This window comes from Ambystoma mexicanum, chromosome 4q (assembly GCF_040938575.1).
Source record: "Ambystoma mexicanum isolate Mex_15411 chromosome 4q, UKY_AmexF1_1, whole genome shotgun sequence".
Lineage (NCBI taxonomy): Eukaryota > Metazoa > Chordata > Amphibia > Caudata > Ambystomatidae > Ambystoma > Ambystoma mexicanum.
This window is the reverse complement of record NC_090928.1, coordinates 617,963,933-617,984,394: the sequence shown is the minus strand read 5'-3', so window position 1 is coordinate 617,984,394 and position 20,462 is coordinate 617,963,933.

The following is a 20,462-nucleotide window of genomic DNA, read 5'->3' as shown; positions in this document are numbered from 1 at the left end:
CTACTTATCTATACAAGAAATCCCACCTGGCCTGAACTTCTGAATCTATGCTAGAAACCCTGGATGTGATCATGACAGTATTGGTTGAAAAGCCAGGGCGAGAGGTTAGACCCCTGGGGAACACCACAGTTGGAGAGGAAGATAGATGAATGGAAGGACCCAAGTTGGACCTTGGAGGGTTGATCACAGAGCAAAGAGGTGAGTCAGGCCAGAGCCTGATTGGTGATATCCAGGTTATCACGGAGACAGTTGAGCAGGATGGAATGGTTGACCGTGTAGAAGGCAGAGGAGATGTCGAGTAGGATGAGGACAGAGGGAATGCTAGAGTCAAACTTGTAAAGCAGATCCTCACGAATGTTCAGAAGAGCAGTTTCCATGCTTCTGCCAGCTCTGAAGCCAGACTGATGGTCATGGGGACAGTCAACAGAATCAGAATAAAAGTTTAGCTGAGAGATGGCCAGCTTTTCAAGGAGTTTGCCCAAAATGAGAGTAATGGAAATTGGGTGATCGTTGGCCGGACAAGAAGGATCAGCTGTGGGTTTCTTGAGAAGAGGATGCACAAGGTAGTGTTTAAGAGGGGAGGTGAAGGATCCTGAGGCAAAGGAGTGGTTGCAAACATCGGCAAGGGATGGGGCAAGGGTATCAATGTGGTTCTTGATAGTTTTAGAGGAACAGGGATGTACCTGTTTTGATGAGGCTTTCATAGATCGGATTTGTCTAGCAACCTCATCAGGGGAGAAAAGAGGAAAGGACGTGAATTAGGGAGGGCGGATGGCTGAAAGAGTGTCAGCGTGTACAGATGGAGAGGGGAGAGGAGTGGACAAGATATCCTGGGTTTTTAGATAAAGTGAGAGGCAAGGACATTGCAAAGAGCCTGGGAGGCAAGTGGAGGTGCAAAGACTGCAGCAGGGTTGGCCAGCTCCTTGCAGATTTTAAAGAGTTTGGGCGAGTTGTTAGATGCCACTCTCAGCCTCCCTACACTTACGTTTAAGTGTAGCTAGGTCGGAGTCATACCAAGAAATGCACTTGGCTTTGGACTTCAGGCGGATCCTCATGACAGGGGCAACAGCATCAAGAGTGTCAGAAAGAGAAGAGTAGAGAAGAGACAGGCTGTGTCAGGGTGTGAGTCAGCCAGAAGATGAGGGGTGAGAGAAGGTGTCAGCAAAAGCCTCAACTGACACATGCTTCACGGGCCGGATGTCCAAAAAGGAAGCTGGCAGTGTTGGTGTATGCTTGGCTTGGGGTGAAGAGAGAGAGAGGGATGAGAGGAGAGGAGGCAGTGGTCACTCCAAGAGAGAGGAGTAGACAGAGGGATAGAGCGGGGGAGGCCAGAAGAGATCAAGACATCAAGTAAGTGTCCTGCAGAGTGCATTGGGCCAGAGGGGAGGATAGAGAGGGAGAGGGAATCACAGAGGTCGCGAAAGAGCAAAGCTGAGGGACAGGGAGAATCAAGCTGGATGTTGAAGTCACCAAGGAGATGGAGTTGAGTGGTTGAGGCCAGGAGGGAGGAGGAGAGGTCAGCCCACTCAGAGAGAAAATAGGTCATTTGACCAGGGGGCCGGTAGAGAGTGGCAACAGTAAGAGAGTGGCTAGGAGAGACTGAGAGCCTGCAGACAAGTCATTTGAAAGAGGAGTAGATCTGAGTGGGAATTATAGTGGCAGCAATCCACTCAGGAAAGATCAGAGCTACACCCCCTCCAGGGCGAGTGGATCTGGGTGCAGAGAGGATCTTGTAGCCATCAGGGAGGAGGGTGTCAAAGCTTGTGACAGAGCTGGCCGTGAACCATGTCTCAGGGAGACGGAGGACATCAAGGTCCAGGTCTTCAAGCAGGTGGCAGATGTCAGAGGAGTGGTTGACAGTAGAGCGAGAGTTGAGAGTGGCAAAATGAAGAAGGTTGCCATCCTTAATGACCTTCTGGGGAGGGGTACATATCAGAGGTATGCCCTGCAGAGGTGTGGAGGGAGCACGAAGTGGGGCAGAGGAGAAGGGATAAGTGGGCAAGGTAGCCAAGGAGTGGGGCGAGGGGACAGTAGGAGTTCATAAGAAGTATGAGGTGAGGGAACCACCTATCGAAGAGGAGGAGATTGGCCTGGGGACCTTGGACCATGACACTGCCATTTAGGTAGACATTAAGGATGACTCTGGAGGAATTGAAGGAGTCCATGAGGACTTCCCAGCAAGTGCCACCATTGATGGGCATGGAGGAGAGATTATATGCGGGGTCCATAGATCCGGCGAAGGGACGACAAAGAGGATGTCGGTGAGTGTCTGTGTGGAAGAGCCGCTGGAATAGGTATCCAGGATAGGGAGACCTGGTTTGGGGGCCAAGATATCCTTTTTAAACTTCTTCTTTCCAGACGTAGTGAGAAGGGAAGGATAGTTAATAGAGAAGCAGTTGGAATAAATGTAAGAAACAGAAAGTGCCATGGGTAGGAAGAGAAAGGAGGTAGTGGGAGGAGTATGCAAGTACAGTTGGATGAAACAGTCACTGGGCTAGCAGGTTACAATCAATGGCCAAAGTTAAATGTAGAATACACACAAGTTTGACTTTCAAGTTAAATGCAAAAAACACCCAAGTTTGACTTTCAAGTTGAATTAAAAATACATCCAAGTTTGACTTTCATGTTCGAAGAAGGCCATGTAGTTAAGGAATCAGGTGGGAGTCCAATGGTAAATGTGAGTACAGAAATGACTTAAATTTAGTCCATAACAAGGAGAATGAGAGTACCAGCAGAGATGGAAGTAAAAGGGAAATCAGAAGGAGGGACTAACCCATGCAGAATGTGGTAAAAGCGTCATGGTAGACCAATAGTCCAGGAGTAGCAGCCTCAGGGAGGGTTTGGCTGTGGCAGGAGTCTCATGTGTGTGTCATCTGCATAATTAGCATATACAAAATCCAGCTCATCTAAAATATGAAACAGTGGCTTCATAAAAAGTTAAAAAATAAATTAAAATAGTGCATGCCTGATTGTGGGTGAAAATTCTGCCGAACACCTCATGTCCAACAATGTAAATTTTAACCACACTAACATTACTTGTAATCCTGCGGTAAATCCTTGGGACTAAGGGCCTCATTACACGGAAGGCGGTAATGGTTAACGGTCACCGTTAATGGTAATGGTGACCGTTAACCAGTACCGCCTTAATACGAGGTCCCTTAGCGGGTTGGTGCTTTAACGCCTGCTTTTTGCAGGCGTTAAAAACCAACCCGCTAAGGGACCTCGGAGCTAATTACGGCACCGCAAAATTGCGGTGCCGTAATTAGCGCATTCCCCATTCCCATAGAGCCCTATGGGGCAGAAATGGGAATGGGGAAGGGCAATGGCGGAAGGGGGATTTACCGCCCCACGAACCTTGGAATGGGGCGGTAAATCCCCTTTCCACCAAGGCGGTGCCGGTATTTTACCGGCATGAGCCATGGCGCTAATAGCTAATAGCGCCATGGCTCACCGCCTTCCGTGTAATGAGGCCCTAAGTGGCGGTAACAGTAATTGAGTTTGTGGGTAATTTACTGGATTTCAAGACAAAATATTGTCAAACCCATAATGAGACCGGAGTTTCAATTTTACCTTACATCTTTGTCCTCATTCAATCAGCTATTCTTAGTTTATTATTAGTATGGTATTATTTGAGCTTTGGCTATACCTTTACTACGTGAAGTTAACTTGTTAAGTTCTCGCTTGTTCTATTGATCTTGTCAAACTACTGGCCATCCTTTTCGATTGTTTTAAATGTAAATTTTTGTATATTGAAAAGTTGATTTAATTCAGCTTCATCAATAAAAAAAAATGTGTTTAATCTTTTCCATCCTTCCCGTATACCTACACTGCTGGACATTTTCTTCTACCTCCACAGACTATGGTCTAGATGCCACTGGTGGTGGCACAATAGTCCATCTTGCAGACAGGTCTTGTCACTCTAAGACCTATACAGAGGTGGTTCTATGTCATTTTATGGACACCTATTTTTTCAATGGGTGTTTTTCCAAAGTGTTTTTGTTACAAAAACAAATCAAAATATTTTGTACATTGTTTTTGGGGGTTCCACCCCAACGCCCCCCCACTACCTATTTTTTGTTATTCCCAACTCCAAACCTTTATATGCATTTTCCCATCCCCCAAAATACATTCTGCAAAAACTCTTCATAAAAACACCAGTTGAAATTGTACTTACGGAGGTGATTTCCACATTATAAAAGCTTTGTAACATAGAATAACAGTGGATGGTAATGAGTCCATGGTTTGTCTCCAACAAGTTAAGCATCTATACCTCCAACCCTTACTCCTTCAATATAATAGGTGGTCATGTTTCTCTATATAGGTGTGCTATCTTTGAACACTTATGGATGACCACCAAAAGTTTAGAGGTATGGTAAAAGGACTCTGTTCACTAGGGATTAATCTCATTACTGCTATTGGTTTCTATTAGATCTAAGATACCTACTCAGGTATAGAGCACTCTGCAGATTGTTATGGAATACAGTGCCACCAGAGAGTATACATTATTAGTTAGCATTTTCCAAGTTGGGCATAATATATCTCAAGGCTTTTATTATCGAGGAATCAACTAGCCCAACCAATAAGGAAAGATTCATATCATGTGTAATCCTATAAACATAATTTAGCAATTCAAAGAAACAGTCACAAAGACCATCACAATCATGTCAGTTGACTTTTCTTTAAAGAATTACTCCATGCAGTAAGTTGTGTTACCACATTAAGTAATTAAACAAATCATCCTCTTTCCAAGATATTCACCAGCTTGGCATGTTCATCTCCAGAATTCCACGTGTGGTATATCTGAAAATTGGACCCCATTTTTCATTTTTTTAAATCCATTTCAGCCCTCATTTTTAGCATGTTAAAGGTTGTGAAAATCAACTGGCCTACATATCTCTGTGAACAAAAACAAGTAACCAGATGTGTGATGTCATCAATGACATTTGTGATGTCATCTTTGATGTCCTGGGTGTTATTCTTAGCAGTGCACGGTGGTGGCACGAGTTATGGTTGCTTAGCTTACAGTGTGAAAGTCAGCAGACATCAGGTAGCATCAACAAAACTCAGAAGCACAGGGGACAACAGAAAAGGTTGTACCTTTCAACCAAAAAAACATATACATAAAACAACCTTACTTATATTTTCTACACACAAATACACCGTTTTGCACAATTCATCATTTCAAAATGTAAACATTCTTTTTTCATCTAGCACACAATATAATGGAATGCACCATGCACAAACCATAACTGTGCACCAATTATCACTTCAGTACAACTCTTCATACAGACTCAGATACACCATGAGCTCATTCCAAAAAAAACTCTTACCAAATAGTAAGTACACTGTATTTATTTTTCTATTATTACCATTCATTATATAAAGATTTCTTATAAGCAAATATCACTATTTTTGTATTTTAACAGAAATGGCAAACACACTTGAGTGTTTGGAAGAAAACTTTCCAAAAGAAGAAATGTGTGATGATGAGCAATAGATCTTTCAATATAAACAAATAATGTAATTTATACAGAGTTTATTGAAATAATAATGTCCCCTTTTCTTATAGTACACACTTTTCATGAAGAAACAACACCCCAATTTAATTATTGAGAATCCCAAGAATCACATAGACAATCCCTATCCACAACTGTACATAATGAAATCATGATCTTGTCTGCAAAATTGGATGAACTTAGTTATGACTTTAAGGAACTTTTAAATTATGTTATTAGAAATGTTGATTATCACTGTCCTTCTTGTACCTGTACCCCAAACCCCCAGCAATCCCCCCATCAAATTCCCAAAATATAAATGAAAGACACTTTGATGAAACTTCTCTTCCTCCCTCCCTCCCCTGATGATCATTGTATATAAATTCCAAATTCTCGCATTTATGGTTCCCATTCCGATACCCCATCGCTTTTGCACATACATGTATTTTTTATACCATAAATATCTTGTGTATTTATCTGTCATAATAGTTTTTTTTAAAACTCCAATTAATAGTCCATGGATTTTACGACTGTTCACAGCGTCTGTTTACACAATAGGGTGTCCGCGGACATTGCGCCGTGTCCTGACATGTCTGTTTTTGCATGATGCACTTTTAATTAGTCAGCCGAAGGTGCACTCATTTATGGACATCTGTGCACATGCGCCGCCATCTCCCGCTCGAAGGGTGTCTGCGGACAACACGTTGCACCGGGGGCGTCCCCGGACATCATCATGAGACTGCACCCGTGTGGCATGATGGTGTGACAACGTGTCCATGGACAATTTGAAACTGCACCTGTGGCCAATCTAGGGTGTTTCAAGTTGACAGTTTACCCTTCCAGAGCTCCTAGACCCATGCTTAGTTTATCTAACAACTTTTTACAACTTTCCAAGGTCTATTTTCAACTCAGTAGTCCGCAGACATTTTTAAGTGCCACTTGGTGTGTTGAAGTTTGATATATTTGCAGTACATGCATACTTGCTAACATGACCCATTCCAATATGTAGGTGCTTATCCAGTCCTAGTCTTTTCTCTAATGGGAAAAGTGGAACTAGAAGGCCCAGAATGCATGGAAAAAACCAAGACTTGATATGCACCTACAGATTGGAAAGGATTATGTTGGCAAGTATGCATGTACTGCTAACATATTAAACTTCCACACACCAAGTGCCACTTAAAAATGTTCCTCAAATCTTTTCTATCTGCTTTTCATTTCTTTTAGAAAGAAATTACACACAGTGCTTCAAATGCACATAGGCATTTTTTTACTTTCATGAAAATGCTCCTTATAAGAAAAATTTTAAACACACAGGGCCCTATTCTCATTCAGGTGGTATGTACCGAAAAGGATGTTAAAAGACCTACTCTGAAGGTGGCATATTCCTCTGAAGTCAGAAGGAAAGTGCCACTTTTGGAATATATGTGGCGGTTACTAGGATGGGTTGGAAACCAACCTAGCAACCGCCACATTTGTAAACAGGCTTTTTGGAAGCCTATTCTTGTGGCACTCTGCCAGTTTAATATGTGCTCTAAATTAGCTCACATATATGGTACCCTTTTGGTGCCGTTAAACTGGAGGAGTGCCACAAGAAGCTTTGATGTAAATGAAAGTGTTCATATACACCCGTGTGTTGTATATGGACACTTTCATGTACACCAAAGCAAGCAGCTTCAACGTTACGTTTATACGCGACGTTGAACACTTTCATTTACACCAAAGCAGGCCGCTTCAACGTTGTATCCTGCATCCTGCAACGTTGAAGTTGCTTGCTTTAAATGAAAGTGTTCATATACACGATACAGGTGTATATGAACACTTTCCTATACACCAAAGTAAACAGCTTCAACATCCTGCAATGTTCAAACTGCCCACTTTGGTGTTTAGGAAGGTGTTCATCTGTGTTCTTGGCAGCATTTTTGTAAAATAACGAATATGCCGTTATTTTACAAAAATGCTGCTAAGATTGGATTGCGTCTGTTAGAACTAAAAACAGGCGCAATCCTCACAGATCACTGTCATGCTCTACGAGGACGCCCATGCCCACTTGAGAATAGTAGTGGAGCCTGGGCCAAGTTGAGAATAGGGCCCACAGTGTTTTCCATTTTTCATTCCATATAAATCTCACACTTTCCATCCTCTCTCATTATATCCCTTATTGTGCCACCATTCTCTGCCTGCTCACACATATGTGTGTATGGCCAAAGTATCTATATAGAACTCTCACCTTACAAATAATGTACTGCCTTTTCCCACCACTACTATAAGACACTAAACACTGCTGAAACCACAATCCGCCATTGAAATACCATTAGGCCACAGTTTCCCTATTCTTTAAAAGCACTGCAACACATTACAAATACACTGCACCACAAACACAGCACTTCTTCTCTTAACATCATGAGCACAAAACTAATCGAGATATGCATCTTTTTTACACATCCATTTTTTCGCTGTTCCTTTTAATGTCTCAAACAGCACTATTCCTACTGCAATTGTTGTAACAACATAGTTAACATACTCTACTACACCACCCATAACACAACTTCATTAGCTCTTTTTTCCAACAACTCCTCCTACCTTCATAAATAACAACCTCTCTGTCCAAAAATACTTCAACGTTACCATATATACCGACTAACTTTCTTTTACAATTACAGGAAAAAAGAATATTGATAAAAACAGCTACCAAAGAAAGAGCACTCTTCACATCCCACAAACTAAATAAATTAATATAGCATGTATGTCTCTCTAATTGTAACAATATACTTTCACAGTATATAAGCTAGAGTATTATTTTCAAGTCAATAACACTGTTTTTCACTCTTACTCATTATATTGCAACACTCTTTCTATTCCCATCTTAACATTGCTCTTTATTCAATACACCGCCCATTCCTTACTAGCTAACAACACATCCATCTCTCATCAACTTCTATTCCACACTAGAAGTTGATGAGAGATGGATTCACAATCATTGCATTCCAAATCACTATCACACATTAACACACATACATGCACTTTCTCACACATTTTCCATTACAACCACACAAACCTCATACCTATGCACTAAATCACACCATTATAGCAAACAATATTTTCCTCACATCATAATGTCCCTACTCATTATATCACACACCACTCCCTTACTCACTAACCCAAGCCCATTACACCTGTACAGACTTCCTGTCCAAACTTCCAACCACACCTATCATCCCACTACACAACCACACAGCACTCTATTCATCTCTACAATCACACCAACACACCCATGCATAATACATGCATATACATTCCACAACTTTCAAACCAAACATTTCTTCTAAAATGTCTACTAAAAACCAACTTTGTAGAAAACAAAGAAAAAATAAAGCAGATGAAAATAAAAGCAAGTCATACACTCATCCACCTCCAAAACAATGTATAGAAACCATTAAAGCAAGCAGATAGTAACCCCACGAAGCGAAACTAAACCAACAACAAGTTAAAAAAAGTGAGGCCCTTCTTGCAAAAACTAAAAAAAAGTAAAAAAGATGTACAAACAAAAGCAGACCTATTCATGAACCTAACACTATATCTACGGATGTGACATAGCTACCGTAAAGCTTCCAACAATTAATTTTCCAAAACATAACAGTACTTCATAATCTTATAAATACAGATAAAAAGTCACAATCTACCCTTGAAAACTACCACGGAAGACTAATCCGCAAAGATCCAATTGACAGAGCTTTTCTACTAAAGAGAAAGTTGTTAGTAATGATTTTAAACAGAATAAAGCCACTAATTAATCAATAAATTACAAAAAACACTTCAAAACATGTGCAATGTCAATATAGATACCTTTTCAAACTTCTGTGAAGGTGAATGAATCCACACAAGCAGCACAGAACCATATTTCAATGAAGAGGCTTATAAAAAAGAACAAAAAAAACAATTGCCATAGGCAGTAAAGGCAGAGGGTATGAAATCGGAGGCAACACCATTATGGCAAGAGAAACTCTTATATAAAAAACGTCCCCAACAAATTTTCAACCGAATATTCCTTTTGCCAAAACAAATGGTTCAGTTTACAAATGGACATTTAGCTCAATATGTAACATACGCCAACAATCCTTCAAATCTTTATGACAATTCCTCAATCCATATGTGAAACTAAAAGCCAAAAGCTGAATGAAAACTTTACAAACCATGGACTACTGCCCAGTGTACAGCCACACTGCACTGCAAGGAAATTCATTAGCCTGCATTTCAGGAACTTCTTCAAAAAACACATTCCACCACATCAAAATGTTGGCAATACGCCATTCTGCTATACAACATCTTGTACATAGAATGTACCAAGTTTAAATGACATTCACCTACATAGAACAGCCAAATAACTCCTTTGAGAAATGTACTTTGGATGTGCTCTATTGAGAAATAGAGCACATCCAAAGTACATTTTTTGAAACTGAAGTTAGAAAATTCTGTAACTTCAGAAAACATTCATGAAAAACCTCACAAACAACAACCTCCTAACAATCACATACAAAAAAAATAAGTTTCAAAACACATCTGCTGAAATAACAGACCAAGTATGTGTCTGTTGTTGCAGGACCTTTCATAAAAAGAACACAAATATAGTAGATATGGACTACAAAATAGAGGACACTGAGGAATCCCAATGGTTCAAATTAGCGTTATATCTACCAACAGAAAATAAATACAAAATAACTGACCTCTCAATTGTTTGCACGTACCGCAATACAAAGCTTGATAATAACCAAATGCCATCACATGCTATCACTAATAACTTGTATGAGAGCATTATTATCCAAACAGTACAACCATTTCATGCTATTCATTTATTTATTTATTGTATTTGTTGAAAGCGCCCACACCCGTGAGTATCACAGTGCTGATACATAAGTAGCAAAAAGAACAAAAAATAAGGTACATAAGCATGGTAGTAAATGTTGTGGTATAGTCAGGTAGTGGGGCTACCCCAAATAAGGTACATTAGCATCATAGTAAAGGCTGCAGAATAGTCAGGTAGTAGGGATACCCCAATTACAGGTTAGTCATATCTGTCAAACAGCCATAATGTACAATATGGCTATAATACTCCTTCAACAGAGAACTGCCAAATTGCCTCCAACTCAGTTATTTGGAGGTACTTGTGGCATAGTAGTATATTTGCCATTTGATCTTAAAGAAAATGTAGAAACTCTAGGAGTACAATGGCCAAACTTTGATTCTACTAGTCAATGGTGTACTAACAAAAGAGAAATAAATGTACCAACAACTAGTCGACTTACATGGTTAGACAAGGTGTCCAATATCTCAAAGAAAACAATGAATACTACAAATATATAAACATAGAGGAAAACTTAAGAGAAACCACACAAATAATTAAAGATTCACCATCAACTGGCCAATTTGAACATGTAGATCCTGTTACTGCAGCCAACATTTTAGACCAGTATACAATTCACCCACTACAATCCAAAGGCACCATAGAAGATGCATTAGAAACATATCAAATGCATCAAGCTAAAGGATCCCCAATGAGCATATGGGAAAAAGTGTAGAAGCATGTTCTTTTCCTCTACTCTTTCCTAAAGGAAAATGAGGAAGATATGATGAAAGAGCCACGCAAATTAGTACTTAAAAGAATAAAAGACAAAGATTACATTTTGCAATCAAGTAATAAAAATCTCTTGGCAAACATGCATGGTACAAAATTATCTTGGTTCCGAGGTCATGCTGATGTACGTTGTATGCTAAGGAACCTAGGCCCACCCACATGGTTTGTTAATTTAAATTGTGCAGAGTACACATGGGATGACTTGCACGACTTTTTATGCACTGCAAACCAAAATAAAGATGAAATAGACATAGAAACACCAGGAGAAATAAAACTACCCCTCCAGTAAGAGAAGTTCAAAAGTTCAACACTTCTTTTGGAGAAAAGAATATCAATCCAGAGGAGCACCACACATCCACATGGTTTTGTGGATAAAGGATGCTCCAGAATCTGGCCATGATAGTGACGCCACTGTTTTACAGTTGATTGAAAAATACATAAATGTGGCAAATAATGCCGGTGTAGGTATAAAAACAAAGGAAAATACTATACCAAATGTTGCTTTGGCTTCCCTAGAACAGTTTGCAAAAAAGGACGTAGCTTGATGTCTTCTGTTAGACACAGTGCAAAAGGCAAATCACCTAAAGATACATACAACATGAAAGGCAACAAAGCATCCAAGTACATCATGATTACAATCCAATCATTACCTACTTGTGGAATGCAAAATCAACATATAATACACTGCAGACAATTCCACTGCAGTTGCAAGAAATAGCACAGCCTATCTCACCAAAGCTGAGAAAACAGAGCTAAAGGACCTCAGGGATAACATTTTTTAAATTTATTTTCTCATTGTATTGGCTGTACATACAACCTTTCAATATCAATTAATAATTTCAAAAACAGATTTAATTCCAAACCAAACAATTACACCAGGTTCTCAGTAGTTCTCAATATTTACAGTATAGTTGAGTAACAATAATAAAAAATTCCTTCTTTCAAAACAATTAATTTAACAACATACATTGGATGCATAGTGCAGTAAACTCATGTTGAAAAGCCCTCATGTTTTTGCTCCAGAAGCATAAAGGTTCTGTTGGTCCTGAAGATCAAAAAATTGAATAGTGGCTATTCTGATTGAGATTGATTTAGTGCAAACAATTTGTGTTCATAAATCATTTGCGTCTACAATCTCAAAGCAAGTTAAATGCTATTTAAAAAAGAAACAAAGTTTATCCATTAAGGTCAAACATTCAGCAATTAGATGTTGTAAGGTTTCTTTTTGTTTTTTGTCTTGACAAAATTGGCAAAAGTTCTCTGGGATGGGTAATGCCTCTACGAGCCATAATGTCTCTTGTATATGATAGATTCAGTCTAAATCTAAGAAATAGGCTTCTAACTTGAACTGAGGGAGATATAACCAAATAGTCTTCTATAAGATTAATTTTTTTGCATCGGAAGGGATTTGTGCTAAAATCTACGTATAGCCCGCATTTGTGTTGAGTGTTTCTCCAGTCCATTTGATATAATCTCATTTTCACATGCGCAGGATTCTGTATTAGAAGTTCTATGTAGATGTCTGAATCGGCTAGAGCATTGTAAATGTAATTTCTCCATTTCAAGGCAAAATCATGTGTAGAGATTAAGAGATACTTTGCTAATATATGTAATAAATGTTTTCCAACGCTAGCCATTAAGAATTTTCTCAGTAAACAGCATATCTTCCACAAGTAGAGCAAATATAAAGATGGAGTCCCCAATTCAAATCGGAGTATAGATATTGGAGCGCAATTCGGAAGATTAAATATCCTTCTCCAGAATTTGCCCTCAATTTTGTCCCAAAAGGGCTGTTCTTGAGGCATATGTTAATATGGGCACAACCTTTTGGTTATAATAGGACAAAACAGGACAGCAAGAGAATTTACCATATTTATACATTACTATTCGAGCTTGTGAGGAGAGTGATATGAGCTTAGAGGCAATATCAATAAAATATTGGTTGTCATTACTTAGGTTATTTATGTTAATTCGTAAATATTTATATTGGTTGACTTCCATCAGGTCAATGGGGGTCATTACGAGGTAGGCGGTAAGCGGTTAACAGCACCGTCAACCCCTTACCGCCTCATTACGAGTTCTGCTTGCGGGACCCGCTAAGGCCTCCTGGTAAAAGCAGGCGTCCTTAGTGGGTCCCGCGAGCAGACCAGGGTGCTAACAATGGGCCCGTTATATACGGGCCCATTGTTAGCACCCTCCCCATTCCCATTGAGCCCTATGGGGGCTGGAATGGGGATGGGTTCCTTGAATGAGGAATTACCGGGCCCTCCAAGGTCGGAATGGCCCAGTAATTCCTCATTCAAGGAACCCAGACCCGGTACCCGTTAAGCGGGTAGGTATGCTGCTACTAGCGGCATGGTTAACTCGTAATGACTCCCAATGTCTTGAAGAGTCCATAAAGATTTTGAATTGCGGATGCTACTTTTTACACATTGCATTACCTGGGTCTTATCTAGGTTGATTGTCAATTGATTTTCTATGGCATAACACCCTAATTCATTTAGTAGTCTTTGGAGACCACCAGGCTTTTACAACAACAACACAAGGTTGTCAGCATATAACAACCACGGGACCGGCTACAATCCCAGTTTAGGGGCGTTGAACACAATAGAAAGAAAAATATCTTTCATGTCAGCATAGAAAAGTTAAAAAGAATGGTGGCTGAAATACATCCTTGCTTAAGGCCTCTGAAAGTGGAAAATGAAGCAGAAAGAAGGCCATCAAGGGTTAGTCGGACTTGCATTTTGGTGCTTGAATGTAAGAGATGAATGAGTGTCAATAGTGAGGGCGGATAGCGTCTGATTCTCAATTTTTCAAACAATAGCTCTCTGTCAATTGAATCGAACGTAGTTCAAAAATTGACAAAGGCATGGTATAGAGGTTGCTTTAGGCGACTGCAATGTGCTTTTAATGCATATAGAATTGTGGTGTTGATTGAAGTGCCCAGCCCTGCCACAAATCCATTTTGATGAGGATCCCGATTATTTGATGTTAAGGTCCAGATATTTAATTCACGGAGGATGAGACAAGCAAAAATCTTTCCAAGCATATCAAGAAAGGCGATTGGACTATAATTAGGTGGAATTTTGTGATTGCCTTTCTTGAATATTGGCACAATTATTGAATGCCCCCAAGAGTCTGCGATATTATTCGAAGAATTTATGTAGGCGAATAAATGGAACACAATTTGCATCCAGATCTCAGGATGTTCTTTTAACATCAAATTTGTGAGTCCATTAGGGTCCAGGGCTCTAGACCTGCTTGCTTTTTTTATGATGTATAATGTCTTCTCTATCAAAGTCCAGATGGAAGGGACTATTGGGAATAATAGCAGAATTACTGGGTTTATTAGCAGGTAAAGCATATAGATTAGTAAAGTGAGCTATGCACTGTGGTCCAGAGACTCCATTTATTTGGATTACAAGTTGAGGCTCAGAAGTAGTTTGATTCAATAGGGAACACATTTGTGCAGTATTCCTATTGTTAATAGCTTGTGACATCGCTTCCCCATCTTTTTGATAAGCATTTGCATTGTATGCCCGTGTCCAGTTTCTTTATCTTGTTTTAATAGATTTCAGGATTAAAATCCTTTGGTTAATTTATGTTGAAATGTTTTTATTGGCAATTCTTAAGGTAACAATGCAATGAATTATATCTTCAATATCTTGTGCCATACAGTTCGAATTCAACCAAAAATAGAACAAAACAAACCAAACAAAACCAACAGTAACTGTCTCCGTGTGTTATAATGCAATAGTTAATTTCCGTGCAAGGGTGGTGGGTGTAGAGGTGATGTAACATGTCCTGTTAGGGGTTGGCTAGGTGTACAATTCTAGTTCTTTCCCTCAGAATCTCAATCGCTTTCATTTGGCGGGGTATGTGTGTTCAGGGGGGTTTGTCATCCGAGGGGTGAAACAATTCCCAAACCAGTGCTTTCCATTCTTCGAACGTCACATTCACCCCTTCATCAGATCTGGAGACTCCATCCCCCCATGTTTTGGTCTCTGCTTCTGTCTAGCGCTCCAGTTCCCTGTACCATTCGGCGTATTGCGGGCCCTGTCTTTGTTTCCATGCCATTGCTATGGTTCTCTTGGTTAATATGCATGGTATGTCCATAAACCTCACTATGTGTTTTATCTTAGCTATCCCGGGATAAATTCCCAAGAGGCATTCCTTAGGGGACCAGTCGCATCGTGTTATACCTATCCTTCTGCAGGCCTGTTCCAATTTGGCGCAGAACACTGCGTTTTCGGACATTCCCAGAACATGTGTATCAAACCAGCCCCTTCAGTTCTGCACCATGTGCATAGAAGTTGAGTTTGCTTATTGAATTTGGCCATCCTATTCAGAGTCATGTATGTGCAATATAATACATTCAGTTGTATTAGTCGGAATCTGGCATTTCTAGACACTTCTTTAGGGAATGCTAGTACTCCCGCTCATACTTTCTCAGCAATATCCGCCCCCATATCCTCCTCCCATCTAGTCTTGAGTGTACCACCCCGGGGTTAGGTTTGTCGACCAGCTGACTGTATATTCTGGACACCGGTTTCCAGCCATCAGCCAAGTCATATAGTAACGTTATCAGTGGGTTCGCTGCTGGTTCCTCCTTCCATACTTCCCATTTCCCTCTAGCCGCCCGCCTAGCCCTTTGGTACCACAGAAATTGCCCTCTAGGCAGCGCTTCCTTTGATTGCAATGAGTCAAAGTCCCTAAAGACTCCTTCTTCATATAGGTTCCCCTACATGTATACTCCCCACCTCTCAAAGTGTCTCACATTAGATAAGTCAATACTAACTCTGCACACATCAGCCTCCATTCTGACCCCTGGTGAGTAAGAGTGTTCCAGATGTAGGAGTGTTCTAGTTCTGATCCAAACCTGCCTTCCTAAGGTCACTATCATGGGGTGGTCTTTAAGCATCCTAAAGGGACCCAGATTAGTTATTTCAGTTGTGTTGGGGCCACTAGGTTCCATAGCAGTCCATTTTCTGATGTGGTGTCGTCCGATAGCCAACGAGCAACAAAGCTAAGTTGCGCAGCTAGATAGTATTTTTTAAAATCTGGAAGTTGTATGCCCCTTCTCTATAGGGGAGGGTTAATGTGGCCAGGGATAGTTTATGTCTTCCATTGCCCCAGAGGAATTCTCGGACCAGTGTTTCTAGTAAGCAAAAGAATGAGGCATTAATATAATAGCACATGTTTTGGAAATGGTAGAGAAAACTCGGAAGTATAATCATTTTGACAATCAATGCCCTACCCATCATCGATAGCAGTCATTTTGACCAGAATTTATATGGATGTCCGCAGTCCTTTGACCACCGCTCCAGTGTTATCTGCATGCATTGACTCCGGTTTGTGTCGTATATTGTCCTCCAAGTACCTAAACGAGCTCAGTTGCCACTGCATTCCCACTTCCGATAAGTCCTCAATGCTTTTACCCCTTACACCCACCAATGGGAACAAACATGACTTTTGTTTACTAAAGTGAATCCCAGAGACCTGTGCATAGTTTTCTAACACTTCCAACATAACCGGTACATTCTGGAGTTGATCCCTTACATACAACAGAACATCGTCTGCATATAGCAAGATTATGTGGTTTACTCCACCCACTCGTATCACTGCATCAAAAAATTGCTTCCTAAAATAAATAGGAATCAGTTCAATACCCAGTATAGACACAGAGGAGATAATGGGCATCCTTGCTGGGTGCCTCTGCGTATATCCCAAGCTGTAGACACCACCCTCCATGTCTTCACCCTGGCCGATGTGTTGATGTATAAAACGCCACCCATCTGATGAATCTCTCCCTGAACCCAAACTCCCTCAGGACCGCAAGCAGCCACTCATAGTATATAGAGTCAAATGCTTTAATTGCATCTAACGATAATAATGCGAGAGGTCTTTCATTGGTCTCCATTTGGGCCATAATATGTTGAAGTCTACAGAGGTTTGCCGTTGTGTTATGACCCGGTATGAAGCCATTCTGGTCACTATGCACCAGCCTGCCCACCATCCTAGAGATCCACTTAGCCAATATAGTGGTCAATATCTTAACATCATAGTTATGCATCACAAGTGGGCGGTACGGGTCACACTCATCTGTAGGCTTCCTAGGTTTGGGTGTTGGTACCTCTAGTGTCTCCCTCATGTTTCCCAGCAGTGTCCCCAGCTCATATGCTTCATTGTACACCACATGAAGCAGTGGTGTGAGGGACGCTCCGTATGTTTTATAAAATTCAGAGGGCAGCCCTCGCTTCCCGGGGTTTTGCTGGTGGCTAGGGACTTTATTTCCTCGCTGATGTCTTCGGCAGAAATGTCTGCATCTAGTGCCTCGTGTTGTGCCATGTTCAATTTGGGCAGTCCGATCTCTTCAAGTGTGTTAAAATCATTTGGTTAAGAGGGAGACGCATGGCCAGTCTTCTTTCTCGTCGAAATAGTGGTTAGCGTTCCTTTATTAAAGGATGGTAGGAGTGGATGTTTTTAAATATCCTTTTGTCGTTTCCATTAGAGTTAATCCTGTAGAGTTGCATTAGATCCCTATATTGAAAAGATTGTTGCAAAGACTAAATGAAGGATTGTTGAGACTTTGTAATGTGGATTCAGACCAGCAAAATCTAGACTTGCTGTTATTGATTTTTAGAATACCTTTCAATTGTTTAGATGGTGGGGTGAAAGATGAGGCAGGATAGGACCATGTTAATGTGAGAATCTCATGATCACTTTCGATTTGACGGATGATTTGAAACTGTTCAGCAATAGCAAACAAAGTGGGATCAAGATATATATAATCAATAGTTGCTTTTGAGCAACCTCTTCTCGACGTAGGCTGGGGTGAAATGTCACCAGGCAAAGCACCATTGGTCATGATCATATTTCTGGATTGAGTGAAGCAGTGCCAAAATGTTAAATGTCATGCAATTTCGATGATGTGGCGAAACAGTGTAAATTTAAATCGCCTGCCAAAATAATATGGGATATCTTAGGCGCAGCATAAATAAGGTCAAATATTATGTTTAGGGCCTTAAAAAATTGCTCATTGGATATACCCTTGGGATTCCAATGTAAGTTTATAAGGATAAGGATGAAATTTTGATTTTGGATTTTGCCCATTTGCATGAATGGATTTGGAGAGCACCAAGGTTCAATCACGATACCAGAATTAGTTTTTGCCAAGATCATGAGGTCAGACATGGGTCTGCCTTTAGGGGCGTGAACAGCTGGGTGTAAGAGTATGTGATGATTGTCCCAAGAAGAAGTGTCTGAGAGCCACATTACCTGAAGCAGAACTAAATCAAAAATATTTAGATGATTTTCATTATTATTCAACAAGTGCATAAAGCTTCTGGTATTCCAGCTGGCCAATGTCACCTGTTGCATTATTATACTTCTATTTAGTTATGCTTTGTTTTGACAACAGCAGCAGGCTGGTTGATCCTTAGAAGAATCACAATTACGATTAGGTTGATTTAATTGTTGTTGAGACAGTGTTCTATATGAGAACAGAGTTTGCTGAGCATAGGGCTTCTCAAAATTGAAATATGAAGGAACCTTAGTAATAGCAGATGATGTTGAAACATAATAAGTATTTTCAAAACCTAATGTAAACAGATCTGCTTTGGCTAGCCATATTGCATTTAGGACTAATGTTGATGAGATCCATATTCTTGATTCCGAGAGGTTTCCATCATTCAGGAAATCAATTTAATCAATGTCTAAAGAGCTTAAGTCTTCCAAACTCAGAATATCAGTAACTATGGCCAGAATGCTGGACCTATTTAGGTCATAGCTGGAAAAGGGTCTAGGATGACAGCTAGTTATAAAAATGCTTAAGTCTGCTTTTAAAAGGTTGATTCAAATGAGGGTGAGGCCTCAGGGCAGGCAAGTCTTGAGCCTCAATATGAGAGGGAACAGGTGGTAAGCTGGAATTAGCACGGAAGTGTGACCAGTTATGTCAGTCAAGGATTTTCGAGGTCTAGGAATATAAGACATGGATTGAGAAGTCATAAAGCTCTCTACAGCCTTTTTCAGTTCAGACTGACCAAATGTAAAACTGGTATGATTGCTTTCGGAAAGGGAAATAGCTGGAAATACAATGCAATTTTCATTAGTAACGTCGGAGTAGTTTGGGGGTAAAGATATAGATACCTTCTTAGGAGCGTTCCGACATTTATAAGGAGGTTCTGGATTAACAGCTTTTGTAAACAGAGCAGCACTGTTTATTAGATTAGTTAAGGTGGTGACAGGAGGAAGTAAGACGGGTGGTTTTTTTGAGAGGCCATATATTTATCAACTTCTTTACGAATTTCAGCACGTCTAGCTTCTAAATTATGAGCTGATGACTTTTGTATGATTATCTGTGGAGTTTTAGTGGTGTCAGGACATTGTTGATCAGCAACAGCTGAAATTAGGTCGTTGAGTGGAGCATACGCTAGGGAAGGGGGTTTGTCCATCTCTGTACAAGCTTTCTTCATTCGATTTATGTGCGAATATTTTTTTATAATCGCGTCAGAGACTTGAATAGAGTTTTGTTTTGGTAGTGTGATCGACTTGAAAAATTGCTTTGTTGCTGAGTTTGCAGTTTTCTGAGGCAATTCAAGTTTTTAGTTTTCTTCTCTTGATTACATTTTTTTTCATTGGTTGTAGAGCTTTTTTTGTAATTATTGTTGGAGCCTGTAAAGATGGTGTAAGTCTGTTTAAAAGTGGTCAGACAAGAGTTAGAAACCAAATCTGTTGCATCAGAAATGGGCATACTGATAGTGTCAGAACAACACAGCCAATGACTTTCTCAAACATAGGTAAAGGGCAACCGCCAGATTGTAGCTGGCTATCAGTGGTGGTAGTAACATGATTTTTTCATTCAGTTTGTTCTCATTTGTGTGCTCAATAACTTAATTTTGCACCAAGTTTGTCTTTAATTGGAGTAACTGGGCACTATGTTGATTGTGTTCGTCCTGTGTGTGATCAGCTTGCCAGGCAAGGACTTTGTTAATTAGAAGGGATTGAGCATCTAATTTAGAAGGGAGTGTTTCAAAAAGTTTCACAAAAGACAGGATAGTCATATTCATGGCATTAAGGGTAATCTAAATTAATGAGAAAGGAGCAGATGGTATGTTTGGAGAAGGAATGTAAGGTTTGTAGTCACCCAGTTTACGAGGTGTTAGGGCAGCATAAGAACATGCAAGAGCTGGGTCGACATTTGAATGCATTGTTAAAAGGTAAAATGGGTGATTGCGAGAGATCATGCTAATTGTTATGCAGATGGCCATAGAAAAATTGAATCAGGGTTAGCTGATCTGTCGTAGTGGGGAGTGTCTGAGTTAACAGAGATTGGAGTG